Source organism: Anomaloglossus baeobatrachus, chromosome 3, assembly GCF_048569485.1.
Source record: "Anomaloglossus baeobatrachus isolate aAnoBae1 chromosome 3, aAnoBae1.hap1, whole genome shotgun sequence".
NCBI lineage: Eukaryota > Metazoa > Chordata > Amphibia > Anura > Aromobatidae > Anomaloglossus > Anomaloglossus baeobatrachus.
The window spans coordinates 364,711,302-364,731,772 of record NC_134355.1 but is presented as its reverse complement, the minus strand read 5'-3'; the positions used below and the strand labels follow the sequence as shown (position 1 = coordinate 364,731,772).

Sequence of the window (20,471 nt, the reverse complement as noted above, 5' to 3'; positions counted from 1 at the left end):
TAGTTCCATAGACTCTTACTATGAATCATAAAATGATGACTTATTTATAGGTTCACCCTTTAGCGTTATTTATTGCAACGTTTTTCCATTTGTTCTCATTATGATATATGTAGAGGAAGCAATAGATTTGTTATAAATATTTGTATATACCGGTATTCCAATATTGTGACTATTTTTATAGCTGAGTATTGATAAAGGAATTGTATGGTGAAGGATAGGCAAGTTTGGAAAAATCATATACACAGAATATCATTCAAGTCATTGTCAGTAATTTGTTGGCCGCTTATTATACCCATAGAGATAATATACACTTTAAGGCACATATGGCAAAGGATGACAGTGACCCAAGTAAACATCCTAAAGGAGACAAACGCTGTTTCAAGTCTCCTCCCCAAAATCCATCTCTTAACACTAGATGATGAAGAGCATCTTTGCCTATTTGCGTCCATCTAGATCCGAACAGCTGCACCATTTATTTACATGTTATGCAAAAATCTAATTATCACATTAATCATGCACAGACATCAAAAACCTGCTCTGCTGAAGATGATCACAGCTATTATATACGGGTTTACAGGAGATAACAGTGTTTATTTTAGATCAGACTTATAGTATAGAGCAACATATACAGTACAAGGTGATAAAGGCATGTCATTAATTCAATCTCTCATATATTAAGCTCTGGGAGGTAGTGAAGGAAATCAGTGAATTCACACTAGGAACCGACATACCATCAAAATGTATAGAAATTGAAATATATTATGAGAATATGTGAATTGAATATATATATATATATATAATTTGATAGATTTTACCCTCAACAGATGCCATTTTTTGTTACATAGGTTGAAAAAAGACCTAGGTCCATCTACCTCAACCTTATCATGTAGCATAACATATCCAATCTTGCCATAGTATTATCATTGGGTGTCATTTACATTCAAAACAATAGTTTATGCCATTTCCGAGAGAAGCATTTATTATTCCGAGAGAAGCATTTACACGCTCATAATATTACATGTTAAATCCAGCTAACCGGAAAGACCATTTTATAACAATTTAACTTAAATTGTGTATGGCAAAGAAATAATAAAGAAATTAATATTGTTATTGCACAAATTTAAAACTTAATAACGTCTCAAATGTCAAGCAATACACATATTACTGTAAAAGTAACAACAGCAGGACCAAGAGAGGTTCTACGTTACATAAGATATATTGGGTTTGTATGTTTAATACTTCAGAACTAAGCTTTACTTTGATTTGATGAGTATAATAGCATGGCTTGAGGGTTATTAGCCCAAATATACTATATCATGTTAAAGAGTACAGTTTAGAAAATCCAGCAAATACCGCTAAATTAAGGCAATTACCTAGACTCTAATGAGAGTCAATATTCCAGGGTAAACATAAATACCTAAAAACCATAAACATCAATATTTTTTCAAAAAGATGAATTCTAGAATTTTCCTTATCCTTCAGTTCCTAAGCACATGGTTCTAAATCCTCTTAAACCCCCATCCCTTCTAGAACCCAGCCCCACAGCCTTGATCAGAACATTTATGTCAGTTCTCAGCTTATAGAGGTGTGAATAGAATAGGATGAACTCCACAGACTTCACAGTGGAAGCAAGACTCCTTCTGAAACCTCCCATTCACCAGTTACTACAGATGCCCAACCGAGACATTTCAGCTAAATCTACAATATTCCAATCTGTCAGGAGGACAACATGCCAAACTTGTGAATGTGGAATGGAAGCTCTTCAACTTGATCACTGTGCTCTGTACATATTAGGGATCAATATAAAACATATTGTAGTAAGTAGTAACCTTACATGTAACAGGAACCTTTGCCTTTTCTCTTGTAATCCACATATGACAGTAACCAATGTACTTAAGTGATTTTTGTGCTCAGATCTCTGCAGTTCTCTCTGCTTGGGTTGTCCTTGACTCGTTCGTTATGTGTCACATTAATAATGCAAGATATCTTAGATAACCTAAACGCTTTTATTTTTCTGTAAAATAAGCCCAACATCTACCTAACTAATATTGTGGATTAAGCTCTAACTACAAAATATATCACACAGAAAGAAAGAAATGTTCTGTGATGCATGTTTATGATGATAAATATTCATATAAGGCTTGTAGGATTACATAACAGAATGCTTACTGATACCAATGTGTGTGTATATATATATATATATATATATATATATATATATATATATATATATATTTGTGTGTGTATATAAATATAAATATATATATATATATATATATATATATATATATATAACAAAAAAATTATATATTTATAGATATTTTTATATCTAGATGTATTATTTTTTTTTTATTGCTCCAATATATTCTGCAGTACTTTACAATTCAGTGGGGACTTGTACAAAAGTGTATATATATATATATATATATAAATGCGCGTGTATGTATACATATATATGTGTATATATATATATATATACATATATATATAAATAAATATATAATACATATATGTGTGTATACATATATATATATATAAAAAAAATTATATATATATGTGTGCGTATACACTTATATCTGTGTGTGTATATAAATAAATATGTGTGTGTGTATATATACATATATATGTGTCTATACGTATATATCTATGTGTGTATGCATATACTGTATGTTTGTGTGTGTCTATATATATATATATATATACATATATATATATATGTATACATATATGTGTGTGTGTGTGTGTGTGTACATATATATATACATATACATAAATATATATATATATATATATATATGTGTGTATACATATATGTGTGTGTGTGTACATATATATACATATACATAAATATATATATATATATATATGTGTATACATATATGTGTGTGTGTATATATATATGTGTGTGTGTGTGTGTATATATATACGTGTGTGTGTGTGTATATATATATATATATGTGTGTGTGTATATATATACGTGTGTGTGTGTGTATATATACGTGTGTGTGTGTGTATATAGATAGATACGGAGGGGACTCGTGGAGTGCAATCATTCCCATATAAGAGGAATGTGGGGGATATCTTTTAATGCAATATTAATGGGCTGCCTTCCATCCAGCTCTGCTGCTTGTTATTTTCCTGCGGCTGCACACAATTTCCTGCCTATATATGTGGTATAAAAGTTTGCCATGTGTAGCCTCTGGCGATGATGGGGCAGCCATGTGAGATGACCATCCCCAGGGAGCAGCCCCGGATAATGCTGTATGGATGACACTCTTACCCCTGTTCACATGTCAGTCTGAAGCCTCTCTCCATGTATGATGTCCTCGGTCCAGCTCTCCGTCCAGCAGGGCTCTGACACTGGCAGACACTGTGCGCTGTCCACTAATGTGGTGCTGAACTGCTGCCCCCAGGAGGGAGCGCTGGAAGCGGATGCCACAGAGCAGTGCCCGGGGCACAGGCAGAACAAAGTGGCTGGATGGCTTGTTATAGGCTCGGTGGGTGAAGGATGCCCACAGCTATGGTGAGCAGATGAGGCGTCGTTCTCCACTTCATGTATGTGCAGATCTCGCTGGAAGCTGCTCAGCTGAAGTCCCCCAGGCTGATGTGAGGGATTGCCTGGCACTTGCTGGCATTCCTGTTCTGCCACCCTGGCAGTAGAGCCGCTGTGTCACTGACACTTGTCTGGGGTGCTGGCCGCTGATTTGCTCCCCTCGGCTCAGCAGCAGCTCCCTCCTTCACTCGCAGCTCCTCTCTCTGCTTTGTGTTTTTCCTTGTGGTCCCAGTGCTCTCAGGTCCCATTTATCAAGCTGCTCTTCATCACGTGTTAATCTGTTTTAGTCCTGGCACCGGCACAATCACTAGCACAGACTGCAATACCAACTACTCTATGGGAGAAATCTCACACAACAGTATCCCAGCCATCCCAAGCAGCCTCCAGTGCCAGCTCCACCAGGCTCAAGGTGCCATGCCCTCCCTGTGCACTATACCAAGCAAGGAGCCTAGAGTATACCTCCAGGAGGGCAGATCATTGCCTTCTCTGCATCCACACACTAGTGTTCTCATCACTCCACACATCACTGACAGTGCATCCTATAGTGATTGCACATAGCATGCAGCCTCCCCTCCCCCACCCTCATCACACATGGGCTAATGGAACTTTTCACTATGCACATTGCTCCCCAGACACAGACCTCATCAGATCAGCCTCCAGTATGATCAGCGGTGTGCCTTACACTAGTGCGTGTTCAATGTATAGTTTTATTTACTTATATTCTTGTAAATATTTATAGAATGTGTTATATTTCTGAAGCTGCAGTCACAATATGTCTGGATACTACAGATGTGTATATACCGCAGTAGTGGTGCAATCTATATATACTGGTACACCGATCACCTAGCTTCAGATTGAAGTCATGTATGCTGCACACATCTGTATACTCAGTCCTGTAGAAATGCCATATACTGTACCTGACCCCAGCTATTTCCAGACAACCATCGCAGGCTGTCAGTGCAGTTCACCACAAAGCTGACAGAGGGCACACCCAAAGCTTTGTGGAATCGCCTTCCTATTGTTATACAAACCATTCTCCAATATGTTGCTGCATTGGAATTAGCCAGTTTCCCAAACTAGTGTTCATATTGTAGTTAGCCAAGCAAAGATACTTTTATATTAATATAAATTGGATTCTAAAGTTTCACTTTAAAATAGTTTTCCACTTTTAGACATTTATGCCACAGCCCAATGGTTCCCAACCGGAGTGCAGCCGAGACTGTACCGCGAGCGCCGAGTGATTAATTCCCCGGCGATTGCGGTTCAGTTCATGACAGCTGCAGACAGGCCGGGCTAATCTCTGGTGCTCTCACCTGAACTCCGGAGATCACCCCGGCCTGTCTGAAGCGGTCATGAACTGAACCGCAATCGCCAAGGAATCAATCACTCGACACTTGCGGTACAGTCTCGGCTACACACCGGAGCTCAGGTGAGAGCACCGGAGATCACCCCAGCCTGTCTGCAGCTGACATGAACTGAACCGCAATCGCCGGGGAATCAATCACTCGGTGCTCGCGGTACAGTCTCGGCTGCACGCCGGAGCTCAGGTGAGAGCTCCAGAGTGCAATGCAGGTACCTGAATCCAGGCCTGGCATTACTGGAGATTCCTCCGGTAGCCAGTCCGACGCTGGTTCCCAACCTTTATTAGATGTCAGAGAATAGATTCCATCTTGTCCTATAGCTAATGAGGTCAGAGAGCTCAGCGAACACTGATGGGCGGGGAAGTTTCACATTTCTGTTCCCGCCCCTTTTGTTCCTATTGGCTAATAAGTTGGAGCTAATTTTTCCATTGTCTATGACCTTATATAAACTGGTCACATGTACTAATAAAGCAGAAACGTTCAGTACACCACAAAGCTTGTGTACTGTATTGAGTTCCCAAGCGCTTTTAAAACAAATCTTATTAATCTGAAGTTCCAGAGGCATAGAAGGAGTGTATTTCACTCACAAAGCCACATTCAGGTACAAGAAGGTCATGAGCCGCATCAAGAGTCCCCTGTGTAGCTCCACCCCCCACAGTAGTGACACCCAGAGCCCCCATACTTACATCCATGGTCACTCACCTTACCATTATTTGGTATTCTCATATCAATAATTCCCACCATACTATTGCATCCAGCTTCAAGCAACCATTTAACTGGTGCTACCATCCCATATCAAGTTTACCAGACTTAATTTATCTCTTTAACCCTTAAAGGGCACTTTACACTCTGCGATATGGCTATCGATATCGCTAGGGAGCGTACCCACCCCGTCGGTTGTGCGACACGGGCAAATCGCTGCCCGTGGCGCACAACATCGCTTACACCCGTCACACGGACTTACCTTCCCTGTGACGTCGCTGTTGCCGACAAACCACCTCCTTTCTAAGGGGGTGGTTAGTGCGGCGTCACAGCGACGTCACACGGCAGCCATCCAATAGAAGCGGAGGGGCGGAGATGAGTGGGCGGAATATCCCGCCCACCTCCTTTCTTCCTCATTGCCGGTGGATGCAGGTAAGAAGATGTTTGTCGTTCCTGCGGTGTCACACATAGCGATGTGTGATGCCGCAGCAATGACGAACAACCAGTGGCATGCACCACCAACGATATTATGAAACGGAGCGACATGTCAACGATCAACGATATTTGACGTTTTTGCGATCGTTGATCGTCGCTCCTAGCTGTCACACGCTGCGATGTCCCAAACACCGTGACCCCGACGATATATCGTTAGCGATGTCGCAGCGTGTAAAGCACCCTTACGCCAGTATATGTGCATCTAGCTCTTCTGATCAGGGATACTTGAAAAAGTCATCATCTAAAAATGTGTTCTTCATATCTGTTTGGCAGACTTGGTCCTTATGCAACAAATTAACAGACAGCAGCAAGTCACATACATGAGTCACATTTTGGGGACTTGCGCCATAGCCTAAGCTATAAATGTCTGACACACAAAGTGTAGAGCCAACAACTAATCCAGAATGGTAAGTATGATTTTATTTCATTAATCACACTGGGTACATTCAAAAAGGGGTGTATATTAGTAGACACTCCCTTAAACTCTCTCACCTGATGTGGCTTTTACTAACTTCCACATAAGAACAAGGCATTAATAGAAAGCTGTTTGCTTGTTTAACTGTTTCTGTAACTCACATATAGAAGAATAAGGATTTCATCTGATCATCACCTTGGGTGAGGCAGGATATTTGTTCTTTTCTAAAGTATATTGTATCATGCCTTGTGGGGCTTATGCTGGCCACATACAGGAGAAATTTATGATCAGAACACTTCTATAAACTTGGGGAAATGGTCGTAGCACAAGAGATTTCCTGTGACCTATTGTCTAAGTCCTGTTCTTTATGATATTTCTGCCTTCAGTAAGATCTACAGGTTAATTCACAGATATGAAAAGATAGTGATTTAATATTAAAGTGGACCTGTCACCAGATAAACTAGTCAGTTTATGGTCTTGTTTTATTCTTACTACTTTCTTAAGCAATATATATATATATACAGTTAGGTCCAGAAATATTTGGACAGTGACACAAGTTTTGTTATTTTAGCTGTTTACAAAAACATGTTCAGAAATACAATTATATATATAATAAGGGGCTGAAAGTGCACACTCCCAGCTGCAATATGAGAGTTTTCACATCCAAATCGGAGAAAGGGTTTAGGAATCATAGCTCTGTAATGCATAGCCTCCTCTTTTTCAAGGGACCAAAAGTAATTGGACAAGGGACTCTAAGGGCTGCAATTAACTCTGAAGGCGTCTGCCTCGTTAACCTGTAATTAATGAAGTAGTTAAAAGGTCTGGGGTTGATTACAGGTGTGTGGTTTTGCATTTGGAAGCTGTTGCTGTGACCAGACAACATGCGGTCTAAGGAACTCTCAATTGAGGTGAAGCAGAACATCCTGAGGCTGAAAAAAAAGAAAAAATCCATCAGAGAGATAGCAGACATGCTTGGAGTAGCAAAATCAACAGTCGGGTACATTCTGAGAAAAAAGGAATTGACTGGTGAGCTTGGGAACTCAAAAAGGCCTGGGCATCCACGGATGACAACAGTGGTGGATGATCGCCGCATACTTTCTTTGGTGAAGAAGAACCCGTTCACAACATCAACTGAAGTCCAGAACACTCTCAGTGAAGTAGGTGTATCTGTCTCTAAGTCAACAGTAAAGAGAAGACTCCATGAAAGTAAATACAAAGGGTTCACATCTAGATGCAAACCATTCATCAATTCCAAAAATAGACAGGCCAGAGTTAAATTTGCTGAAAAACACCTCATGAAGCCAGCTCAGTTCTGGAAAAGTATTCTATGGACAGATGAGACAAAGATCAACCTGTACCAGAATGATGGGAAGAAAAAAGTTTGGAGAAGAAAGGGAACGGCACATGATCCAAGGCACACCACATCCTCTGTATAACATGGTGGAGGCAACGTGATGGCATGGGCATGCATGGCTTTCAATGGCACTGGGTCACTTGTGTTTATTGATGACATAACAGCAGACAAGAGTAGCCGGATGAATTCTGAAGTGTACCGGGATATACTTTCAGCCCAGATTCAGCCAAATGCCGCAAAGTTGATCGGACGGCGCTTCATAGTACAGATGGACAATGACCCCCAAGCATACAGCCAACGCTACCCAGGAGTTCATGAGTAAAAAAAAGTGGAACATTCTGCAAAGGCCAAGTCAATCACCAGATCTTAACCCAATTGAGCATGCATTTCACTTGCTCAAATCCAGACTTAAGACGGAAAGACCCACAAACAAGCAAGACCTGAAGGCTGCGGCTGTAAAGGCCTGGCAAAGCATTAAGAAGGAGGAAACCCAGCGTTTGGTGATGTCCATGGGTTCCAGACTTAAGGCAGTGATTGCCTCCAAAGGATTCGCAACAAAATATTGAAAATAAAAATATTTTGTTTGGGTTTGGTTTATTTGTCCAATTACTTTTGACCTCCTAAAATGTGGAGTGTTTGTAAAGAAATGTGTACAATTCCTACAATTTCTATCAGATATTTTTGTTCAGACCTTCAAATTAAACGTTACAATCTGCACTTGAATTCTGTTGTAGAGATTTCATTTCAAATCCAATGTGGTGGCATGCAGAGCCCAACTCGCGAAAATTGTGTCACTGTCCAAATATTTCTGGACCTAACTGTATATATATATAAATATATATATATAAAAAAATTTTACCTTTTTTTTTTTCTCTATTATAAATCCACCATTCGGATTCAGAAATGTGGGTGTTTTAATGAGTGATAATATTTTGGTCTTTACTAAAGCGGTGTTACTCACATGTTTTTCGGTTGCCGTGTTTTTACACTATAAGCCACACCCGCTTGTTAAAGACCTGAAAAAGTAATACTAAATAAAAAGGTTCATATCTCGGGAACCAAATGATGGATAAAAAAATATTATACTCTTGAATAAATAACAACAAAAATCAGACACTTTTGAGCTGGTGACAAGTAATCTTTAATGCTATGATAAAGTGGCTTTTTAAGTCGCTCTTCATAACTAAGTATGCAGTTAAAGTACCACTCCAGTGTTTCTTTTTATTTCCCCATCCAGTAATATATGTTCAGTGTATACATTAAATACCATTTGCAGTATTATGCTATTGTGAGAGCTGCTCTTGTCTTCTCCTTCATTTGACCACAGTTGTCATCTCACCCTATGTTTCTGTGAGGATCGAAAATCACTTTCTCAATGTAAGTCTATGGGATTTACAACAGGCTCCAATACAGTTAGTTTGGAAAGGACGTAATGGTCCAATGAGAGGGGAGGCACGAAAGGGCTGTGGTGGCATGACACAGGAGGGAAAGCAGAGCAGCGCTGAAAAAAACAGATGAGAGCAATTGGTAAGTATTTAATGCATATGTGACTCCCCGGTGTTAGTCGGGCTGCTCGGATCCAGGATCGTGGCTCGAGGGGGTCCAGACCCGGCTTGGTGGACAATTTGATCCGTATAAAGGGGGTATTAACAGGGGATAAGTTTGTAACGCCACCTGTGGGTTGCGGTAATGGGAGTACTGCTGCTGCTGTAAGGAGTACCAGGGCAGATGAAGTTAAGCAGCCTGATGTAAGTCCCTCCACAGGTAGGAAAGGCCCTGGGCTCAGGGTGTTTGTAGTTATTTGGGAGAGCAGGGGGCAGGGGACAAGGTACTCACTGTGGGTAGTCGTGGTGCTGGATGAGCATTAAAAAGGAGACACACGCGGCAAGTTATCCAAATTCTCTGTGTGCTGCTGCCGCTGTGGGAAGTCCGTCCAAGTACCCAGTCCCACCGGTGTCACATAGTAATCTGGAGCCTGCCTCCATGCACAGATTCATGTCCGTGTGGATCCCTCTAGCCTGAAACTATAAGGCCCGCTTTTCAATTTTTAGGTGAAGATTTGCTCCCAAGGGCTGGCACTCAGGACTTTAATGGGTTGCTTTCTCTAGAATACCCTGTCCTCCACGGTGTGCTGATGCCCTCAGTCTCTCAGCTCTAAGGGAAGGTCCCTGAAGGTCCCCTTACTTTGCAGGTTAATTGCCAGGACGTTGAATCAGCTCCTGACCTAGGGTCCTGAACCCCGTCGTGCTCGGTACCGGTCAGTTCTTTTGGGCTTGCTGGTGCTGACAGTCCTCCTAGACTATGTCCGTCGCACCCTTATCCAATGTCACTGCTACTGGTCCCAGACTCCTCTGGTCCCGTACCACTGTCTGCGACCCAACTTCGGTCCTTCTAGCTCCCCGGGAGCGCACACTCCCCAGCTCCTCTCTCTTTGAGGGCTCTCACTGGACTCTTTCACTTCCCTCCCACCAGTCTGCCTGACCCCTAGGTGGGTGGCCCTTTACCAGCTGGACCAACCCACTGCTGTGTCTGACAGGTCATGATGTGAGGTGTTGATTGGGATTTGTGGTGCTGATGGAGGTGACACTGGTTTCTGGGAACTTGAAACCATGGGGGTAGGTCCTGCATCCTGAGGGAACAGGATGTAGCACCCTGATGTATTCAGTGGCGCTACACATACACTAAACATACATTACTGATAACTAATGCTCGAGTTGTACTTTTAAAGAGAATTACGTAACTATCTTATAACAAAGATTTAAATCCTGAGAATGAAGGATCTGCAGTGCCAGCTTAGTATTGTATCCTCTGTGTAATGTGGTCAGGAGTGGTAATCGTGGAGGAAGTACTTGTCTTCCATGCCCCATCATGCTTCATGAAAATGGGTGTTGTAATGCCAGTCACTACTTATGGGTAGTATGGATGGAAGAGTAGTCAGGATCTGGTAATGGAAGGGCACGTATAAGCACAAGGACTAAACGGAGGCGTAGTCAGGTCACAATCCGAGGGTCAGAAATCCAGGAGAACACGTAATAGGTTCAGGGAGAAATCAGAGACGGGGTCAGGTAATGGTCTGAGGTCAAATGGCAGGATGTCACGACAGTAACAGGGAGCAAACTAAAGAATGTATGTCTGGAACACCAATGGTGTGAACAGGGTGCAAGACTCAAAAATATACAACTAAACAATAGGATAAAGAGTTGCACACCAGTCACAATGTATAGGGGAATAATGAAAAGCATAACTGCTATAGGAATACTAGACTGAAAAATACAATGGACTATCTGAAATAAGTGAAAAACATGAAAATGGTATCTGCATAACTGCTATGAAAAATAGAAATGAGAGATATTTAGCCATTGTATTGATCAATGCAAAGGAGCCCCAAAACCAAACGCCAAGGTAATCTCTATTTTTGGGGTCCCTAACCTATGTGTAACCTCACCTGCAGTTAAAAAACTTGCTCTGTATGGGAAGCAAGGGACCAAGCTATATATGTGAAATAAGAGACATGGCTATGGGTAGGGCAGGGTTCTCAGACAAAAAGTGCATACTAACTAAAGAATGTATGTCTGGAACACCAATGGTGTGAACATGGTGCAAGACTCAAAAATATACAACTAAACAATAGGATAAAGAGTTGCACACCAGTCACAATGTATAGGGGAATAATGAAAAGCATAACTGCTATATGAATACTAGACTGAAAAATACAATGGACTATCTGAAATAAGTGAAAAACATGAAAATGGTATCTGCATAAATGCTATGAAAAATAGAAATGAGAGATATTTAGCCATTGTATTGATCAATGTAAAGGAGCCCCATAACCAAACGCCAAGGTAATCTCTATTTTTGGGGTCCCTAACCTATGTGTAACCTCACCTGCAGTTAAAAAACTTGCTCTGTATGGGAAGCAAGGGACCAAGCTATATATGTGAAATAAGAGACATGGCTATGGGTGGGGCAGGGTTCTCAGACAAAAAGTCCATACTAACTAAAGAATGTATGTCTGGAACACCAATGGTGTGAACAGGGTGCAAGACTCAAAAAAGTAAAGAAGGCTGAGCAATTACCAGGAAGGAGAAACACCTGAGCAATCAGCACAAACATGGGAATCCTGCACTGTGAATCAAGCTGCTAGCTTAGTAACTCAGGAAAATGCAGCAGAGCATCTCCATAAGCAAGATGCTCTGTACAGAGGAATCGTATCACTGTCAGGTCTGTAATCCAGGAAAATGCAACAGAGCATCTTCTAGTTTGCAAGATGCTCTACACAGAGGAATAGTGACAGGTGTACTGGCTACTTGTGTGTACTCTTGTTGTTACCTGGGCGATACGCCCCCACAGACTGAATGATACTGGTCAAGCAAGAACCAGATGATATGAAACTGAATGAGGGAGACCAAAGTTCAAGAACAAATTTCTTTTTGCTAAACAGTTTTTTGGTATAAACTATGTACATCAGATAATACTTCATGTTTCTTTCACTTCCATTAAGTAGGCATAGTTACTTCTCAGTTACAATTAATGATTGACAATTCATTTTCCTTGCACTTCATACTCTTGCATCTCATGACAATCCAATCAACACTTATGGGAGACTTTATCTTTCCCTGTGAGGGCCGCATGGGTCAAGGTATAACACTAAGGGGGGCTTTACACATTGCGACATCACTAGCATTTGCTAGCGATGTCCAGCGCGATAGCACCCGCCCCCATCGTACATGCGATATCTTGTGATTGCTGCCGTAGCGAACATAATCGCTATGGCAGCTTCACACGCACATACCTGGTCGGCGACGTCGCTGTGACCGCCGAACAATCCCTCCTTCAAGGGGGAGGTGCGATCAGCATCACAGCGACGTCACCGCGACGTCACTAAGCGTCCGGCCAATAGAAGCGGAGGGGCGGAGATGAGCGGGACATAAAATCCTGCCCACCTCCTTCCTTCCGCATTGCGGGCGGCCGCAGGTAAGGAAATGTTTGTCGTTCCTGCGGCTTCGCACACAGCGACGTGTAACGCCGTAGGAGCGACAAACAACATTGTATCTCCTGATGTAGTGACATTATGGAAATGAACGACGTTACACAGATCAGCGATTTTTAATGCTTCTTTGCTCGTTCATCGTTGCACTTGGGATTTACACGTTGCGATGTCCGTTGTCGCTACCGGCGCCGGATGTGCGTCACTAACGACGTGACCCCGACGATATATCGGTAGTGATGTCGCAACGTGTAAAGCCCCCCTAAGGCTACCCACAACTACTCTCAGTTTCCAACAAACTAATGAAGACTGTGCTACTTGAGATATGTTAATACAACTCCTCACCACAATTGTGAGAGTCCACTGCTATGTGTAGAATAATGTACACTGATGAGCAAAAGAGTAACAATGTTTTGAACTTTTGACTTTCAGGCTCCATATCTCACCATCCACTACAGCTTCAAATGTGAGACCACCATTATTTTATAGACAATCATCTTGGCTATTTCATTACATTAGCTTGACTTACAATTATTTAGCAAATGATTAGTTATGCAGATTCTTTTCATGTCACTGCATTGTTACTGTTTTGTTCCTAAAAATCTAAATTTTAATTTTTATAATTTTTTAAGTCCATCTTTGTATTTAAATGCTGCCTGAATCCTAGGCATGCTCTTAATTAGATTTAAGCATGTCTAGACCAAATCTGATCCTGTATCTTCTACATGTTACCAATGTTGGTGCATACTGGTCAACTCACCTGGGGATATATATGACGCGCCCATGGGGTCGGGGATTACTAGTCACAGGATCGCGGTGCTTTTTGCTGGAAAGCCGCGGTGGCCTTCCCCGGCTCCATGACCCCGGGTGTCAATAAAAGGCTGGGAAGGGGAATGATGGGGGTAGTTGTTTGTGACACCACCTGTGGTGCGCGGCCAGTATTAGCAGATGACAACGAAACTCAGATGGTTTAGCTCTTCTCAGGCAGAGCTATGGCCGCAGAGAGGATGGTGATGATAGTAGTCTCTCAGGTGCTGATGACGTGGTGGCGCGATGGGGAGGGCGCTGGCAGAACAGGACGACACAGGCGGACCTGTTTAAGGTCTTTTACTCACTGGTCACACACTGCCATTGGAGCACCGGGCTATGCTGTGATGGGCCTCAGCCGATCCCGGATACTTCGGAGGTTGTGGCCGGTGGTTCCTGCTGTGCATCTCCCTTCAATGGTTTCTCTCCACCCCACCTCCTGGGCCATTGAATGGGTCACGGGTGCCTTCTGCACTCCTCACGAACCCTGGGATCCCCTTCTTTCCTCAGAACTCGGGTCGAGCCTCCGGCTCCAGACCTCGGGCCCCAAACTTTGTGTCTTTGCTTGCTTGTCTGTTCCAGAGTCCGACCTGACTCGGACGCCGTCTGGTGCTAACTGCCTGTAATGTGTCAGGTTGCTCCTTACTTCCCCTGTAGGTGTCTTCCCCGCCTCCTAGGTCCCTGAACTAGTGGGCATGAGGTCCCATACCTCGTGATGGCCACCCCAGCACCTACCCTAGCCCGGTCCCAGTGACAGAACCCCCGTGTTATGTGTTGGTTGAGTATGGTTGTGATTGTTACCGGTGACAATCTCCTCCATATCCCCGATGAATACTGCACCTCACCCGGGTATATGTGGCACCTAAGGCCGCAGGGGTGCCACATATACATCTTTTTCTTTAACTTTTCCCAGAAGTGTTTGATTGGATTGAGGTTTGGGGGTTCTGGGGGTAAAACCAGCACCTTTACTTCATTATCAATGAATAATTTCTTCACCAATCTCAACGTATGCTTCAGGTCGTTGTCCTACTGGAAAACTATGTTGTCCTTTTCATATCAAGTAACTCGTTATTTAAGATACTCAAATATAGTTTAGGATTGAGACCACCATCAATCTTGCTCAAGAATCCAACACCTTTGGCTGTGAAACAACCCTAAATCATGAGGTTTTCTCCACCGAATCTGATAGTCCCTTCAATTTCTCTACCCATCAGTCCCTTTTTCCTTTGTTTCTTCCAGACCCATTTGCATTTATCAGAGCCTAGTCTCTTGACTTTCATCGCATCACTTCAAATTACCTTTTTCCAGTTTTCTACTGTCCACTTTTCATACTTTTTTGAAACCTCGAGCCAGCTTTTCTTATGACAATATTGAAGTCGAGGCTTCTTCACCTTTTTCGGGCCAGCATTCCAGACTTGTGAAATGTGCATCGCATGGTGCTTACATGGACATCTGTGATTTCACTATTACAAAGCATACGAGCCAACTCCACAGTCATGTGTATTGTGCCAGTACTGATAGACCTTGTCATGAGCTGATTTACTGAGTCTGATATTCTTTCTGGACATGTACCTCTTGGCTTTTGAATGAATGGATTTCATTTCATATTTTTCCAACTGTCATGTTACTCACATGATGCAGTTTGGTAATATTCTTGCTTGAGAGAACACTGTCGATGAGCTGGATAATGCTGTTTCTTTTTTTTTGGGGGGGTGGAATCTTTTTCCTGGTGTCTTGTCGATTTGAACCAGTGACCTTTTGCTTGGGAATCAAACTAATAACATGCTGAGCTATTAGGGAATGTAAGAACAGGTTGTAGTTTATAGTATAGTGGAAGAAAAAGATTTTTCCACCACCAGGAGCAAAACAGTAACAATGTAGTGACATGACAAGAATCTGCATAAGAAACCATATGTTAAATAGTTGAAAGTCAAATTTATGTATGAGATAGCCAAAATGATTGTCTATAAAATGATGGTAGTTTCACGTTGAAAGCTGTAGTGAATGGTGTGATATGGAGCTTTAAAGTCAAAGTTCAAAACATTGTTACCCTTTTGCTTTCCAGAGTATGTGTTATGACTGAGCCCTTAACACCCACAGGGATCAACAAGCCATGGGTAATATTAACCACAGCTCCCTATACATACTAAAAGTATCCTAAACCAGACCCTGTTTTGTCCAGAGTTTGGCACCTTAAAGTTATGCAAAGTCGGCTACACTCAATGTCAGTTGACACTCAGTGTTCTTTACTGTGCTCTAAGCTATCAACAAAGTATAACACAAAACACAAATAGACATAAAAGAAGTGTAGACAGGCAGAGGGCTAAAGACGTGTTCACACAGTCTTAAAAGGAAGACAAAGGAAACTGAAGAAAGCCAAGAAGACATATGGAATGAGTGGAATCCTACATGGAACAGAATCAGAGAATATTGGAAAGAAAAACGCACAAACAAACTGCAAGGAAAAGCAAAAATGATTACTCAGCAAGATTATCCTAAACTGAGGAGCGGCGACTCCAAACATTATTCAACTCTAGAATATAGCCAGCACTGATGGCATGTGCATGGCGAGTATAAATTGCTCATCCCAAGATGTGAGAGGGCAAACAAATCAAGAAAGTTAACACACCTGAGTAGAGATAAAACAGAAAGGCAATACAAAGGAAAGGAAAGACAAGAGAACTAACAGCAGTTGGACTGAGACCGAACATGCTGTAGTCCAACAGAGAGGGAAACCGACCATACAGCCAGAGATCACTAAATCAAGTCCCGGAGTCGAGCCATGACAATATGATCTTTCCAATGAAAATTCACTGCACATTATTTCTTTCTCAAGAGCTGAAGAACAGTTTCACTTGCAACTCAACGTATCACCATGTGCACGCTAAATTCCTCTCACAATATAATCTCCATGGCAGACCCCATATATAATATGACTAGAAGGTGGCCCGATTCTACGCATCGGGTATTCTAGAATTTACGTATTGTGTAGTTCATGTATGATTTTTTTTATATATATATATATAGAGATGTTGTTGTGTGTAGTTACCAAGTGTTTGTGTAGGCGCTGTACATGTTCTGGGTGTTGTCTGGGTGTGGCGGGGGGTGAGAGCGGTGTTGTATGTGTGTTGCGTTGTTTGTGGAGCGCTGTGTGTCTGTAGCGTTGTGTGTGTGTGTTGCGCGGTTTGTGTGTGTGTGGTGTGTTTTGGGGGGAGGTATGTTTTGTGCAATGTGTGTGTTGTGCGGTATGTGCGTATATTTGTGTGTGCCGCGGTGTTTGTGTGTTGGGTGTTGTGTGTGTGCAGCGTTGTCTGCATGTGTGGGTGTCTGTGTAGGGCAGTTGTTTGTGGTTCCCAGTGTGTGTGTGTGTGTGTGGTGTGTTGTGCAGTGCGCGCGCGTGTGTGTGTGCATCAGCCTCTCTTCTCTCAGCCTACCTCTCCCAGCCTTCCTCCTCCCAGCCTCCCTCAGCATCAGCCTCCCTCTCCCAGCCTCCCCAAGCATCAGCCTCCACCAGCATCAGCCTCTCTCCTTCCAGCCTCCCCCAGCATCAGCCTCCGCCAGCATCAGCCTCTCTCCTTCCAGCCTCCTCCAGCATCAGCCTCCCTCTCCCAGCCTTCCCCAGGATCAGCCTCTCTCCTCCCAGCCTCCGTCCTCCCAGCCTTCCCCAGCATCAGCTTTCCCCTCCCAGCCTCCCTCAGCATCAGCCTTCCCCAGCATCAGCCTCTCTCCTCCCAGCCTCAGCCTCTCTCCTTCTAGCCTCCCCCAGCATCAGCCTCCCCATGCATCAGCCTCTCTCCTTCCAGCCTCCCCCAGCATCAGCCTCCCCTTCCCAGCCTTCCCCAGGATCAGCCTCTCTCCTCCCAGCCTCCTTCCTCCCAGCCTCCCCCTCCCAGCCTCCCTCAGCATCAGCCTTCCGCTCCCAGTCTCCCCCAGCATCAGCCTCCCCAAGCATCAGCCTCCACCAGCATCAGCCTCTCTCCTTCCAGCCTCCCCCAGCATCAGCCTCTCTCCTTCCAGCCTCCCTCAGCATCAGCCTCCCGTTCCCAGCCTTCCCCAGGATCATCCTCTCTCCTCCCAGCCTCCTTCCTCCCAGCCTCCCTCAGCATCAGCCTTCCCCTCCCAGTCTCCCCCAGCATCAGCCTCCCCAAGCATCAGCCTCCACCAGCATTAGCCTCCACCAGCATTAGCCTCTCTCCTTCCAGCCTCCCCCAGCATCAGCCTCCCCAAGCATCAGCCTCCACCTGCATCAGCCTCCCTCGTCCCAGCCTCCCCCTCCCAGCCTCCCCCAGCATCAGCCTCTCTCCTCCCAGCCTTCCCCATGATCAGCCTCTCTGCTCCCAGCCTCCTCCAGCACGCCGTGCTCCTCTACCGACACTCACACACCCGATCGCATCCACTCACACACACCCGATCGCATCCACTCACACACACCCGATCGCATCCACTCACACACACCCGATCGCATCCACTCACACACACCCAATCGCATCCACTCACACACACAGACACTGACGATATCGCACATACGCGCTTATACTCACAACATCCGGGGATATCACATGCTTCTGGCCATGTGATCCTCCCGCAGGTCCTGGAAGCTAACAGCACAGTACCGCCGCCGAGAAGCAAGTGATATCCCAGGATGTTGTGAGTATGTGGATGCGATGTGATGTGTGAGGTGTGTGTGAGTGTGATCTGATTTGTGTGTATGTGTGTGCTGTTATGTGTGTGTGCTGTTATGTGTCTGTATTTTCCGCCGCTGCAGGACCTTGATGTGTGGATGCGATGTGATGTGTGTGTGATGTGTGTGTGAGTGTGAGCCGGTGTACACTGGTAACTATGATACACATCGGGTAACTAAGGGACCTTAGTTACCCGATGTTTATAATGGTTACCAGCTTTCACGGCCTCCGTCAATATCCCAGCATCGCAAGGTTATGTCTGGCGCTGCCGGGATCCTGACGGAGCCGGTGTAGAAGCAAGTGATATCCCAGCATGTTGTGATGTGGGAGGTGTGTGTGAGAGTGAGTGTGAGAGTGAGTGTGATCTGATGCGTGTGTGTGTACTCACCTGGGAGTCGCGGCTCCGTGTCAGTTGGGCCAGAGCGAGCGTGCATTGCGTGAGGGGGGCGGGGCCTGCAGAGAGCCGGGGAGAGAGGCCAATCCGTGTGGGGGGGCGGGGCCATGGCGAGCCCAGCGGCCAATCAGCTTTGTGTCACCGTAAGGACACAATTTCGGAGCATGACAGACAGACAGACAGACAGAATAAGGCAATTATATATATAGATATCCCCCCACCAAAACCCCATACAGTATTATGGCCCCCACATCAAGCCACACAATAGAATATCTAACACAGTCCTTTATCCAGTATGATCTCCACAGCCCCCTGTATATTGTCACCCAGAACCCCATACACAGATCACACCCTAATAGATACACCTCCTTCCTGTCCACTACCTGACGCGGAGGTCGGCACCCTAAATGGATACGAAAACGGCGCCCCCACTCTCCGGCGGCAATCCCTAAAAATTCCCTACCTTGCCCTCACAAAGTGTCAGTGACTGACAACACTGGCCTGTGTTCCGGCACCATGGGCATCAGTGTGCTGAATGTCTGCAGCCTGAGGAAGATATGGCACCAGGCATTTAGCAAATGTTTTCAATGTGCGTTCCCTCAGGTAGGCAATAGATAGCGCCTTAGGCAGGTGCCTACCCTGCCTTCCCCTTGTCCTAGTCTTGTATACATAGACAGCCGGTGATATAAGTATTGGAAATATCACCAAGTTTCAAAGTAAGTGCATTTCTGAAGGTGCTATTGACATGAATTTCTTAACATATGTCAGTAACAACCCATCCAATCCACACAGGTGAAGAAATCAAACCATAGATATCTATAAATTTAGTAATGTGTAGTATATTCCAGAAGCATCCAAAAGCAGGCAAATGTAATTTTACATTGACACACGCGCTTCCCCATTATGTCCTCTTACAGAATATCATACTATGTACGGTAGTGGTCAGTACCTAGGTGATCATAAATCGGTGGCTACCAGAGGAGCACAGTTTGTACGGCAAAGTAATTTTCCATTTTTCTAGTCACTAGTTAAATCTCTCTTATCTGTAAAGTATAAGCTGTATGATCAGCGAAGTCCTCTCTTTTCCGTAGAGTGCAAGCTCTTATGGTCAATAGGGAAATCTCTCTAGATCAGCGAGGTCCTCTTGTCTCGGACGTGTACTGCCCCAGCAGCGGTCAAACCGCTCGGATCCGGGTGTCGCTACTCATGGCTCGAGGGTCTCCAGACCCGGTGGCTCGGGGTCACACCAAAAGGTGATGGGGGGTTATTTACAAGGGAGTTAGGTAGTTTGTGACACCACCCGTGGTGTGCGGTAATAGGAAGTACCACCGCTGCCGTTGGAAGTACCCGGGGTGATGGAGTGGGGCAGCCAGATGACGTTACCCTCCACGGGTAGGGAAAGGCCCCGGGACCCTGAATGGTGGAATGGATTGCAGGGGGAGCGCAGACTCGCTGATAGCAGGGGTTAATCAGGTACTCACTCAGAAGGAAAGCAGATGCTGACAACGTGGTAAACCAAGTATCTGGGCACTGCTGCCCTCTTGGGGAGCTCGTCCTGGTTCCGTTCCCTGCAGTACTGCCTGATGGTCTGGTGCCTGCCTCCATCCACAAAATTTTAGAAGTGTCCAAGTAGCCCGTGTACTTGAAGCTGTCCAGGCCCCGCTCCCTTCTATGGGTAGTAGAGGAGCTTGCTCTCAGGAGCTCACGCTTGGGATTTCAGT

At 44.3% G+C, this 20,471-nt stretch overlaps 1 protein-coding gene across 2 annotated transcripts in view; it reads right to left on the bottom strand.

Annotated features, from left to right (window-relative positions):
• CNR1 (cannabinoid receptor 1) overlaps positions 1-4,050 on the bottom strand; it is a 142,301-nt gene extending 138,251 nt beyond the window's left edge. Inside the window, exon 1 of one of the 2 annotated variants that reach the window (XM_075340139.1) lies at positions 3,281-4,050. The gene's annotated coding sequence lies outside the window, so the exon portion shown is untranslated. Of the gene's footprint in view, positions 1-1,834; positions 1,861-3,280 lie in introns of those variants that run through there. The other variant, XM_075340140.1, reaches the window with a different exon arrangement.
• Between the last annotated feature and the right edge of the window lie 16,421 nt (positions 4,051-20,471).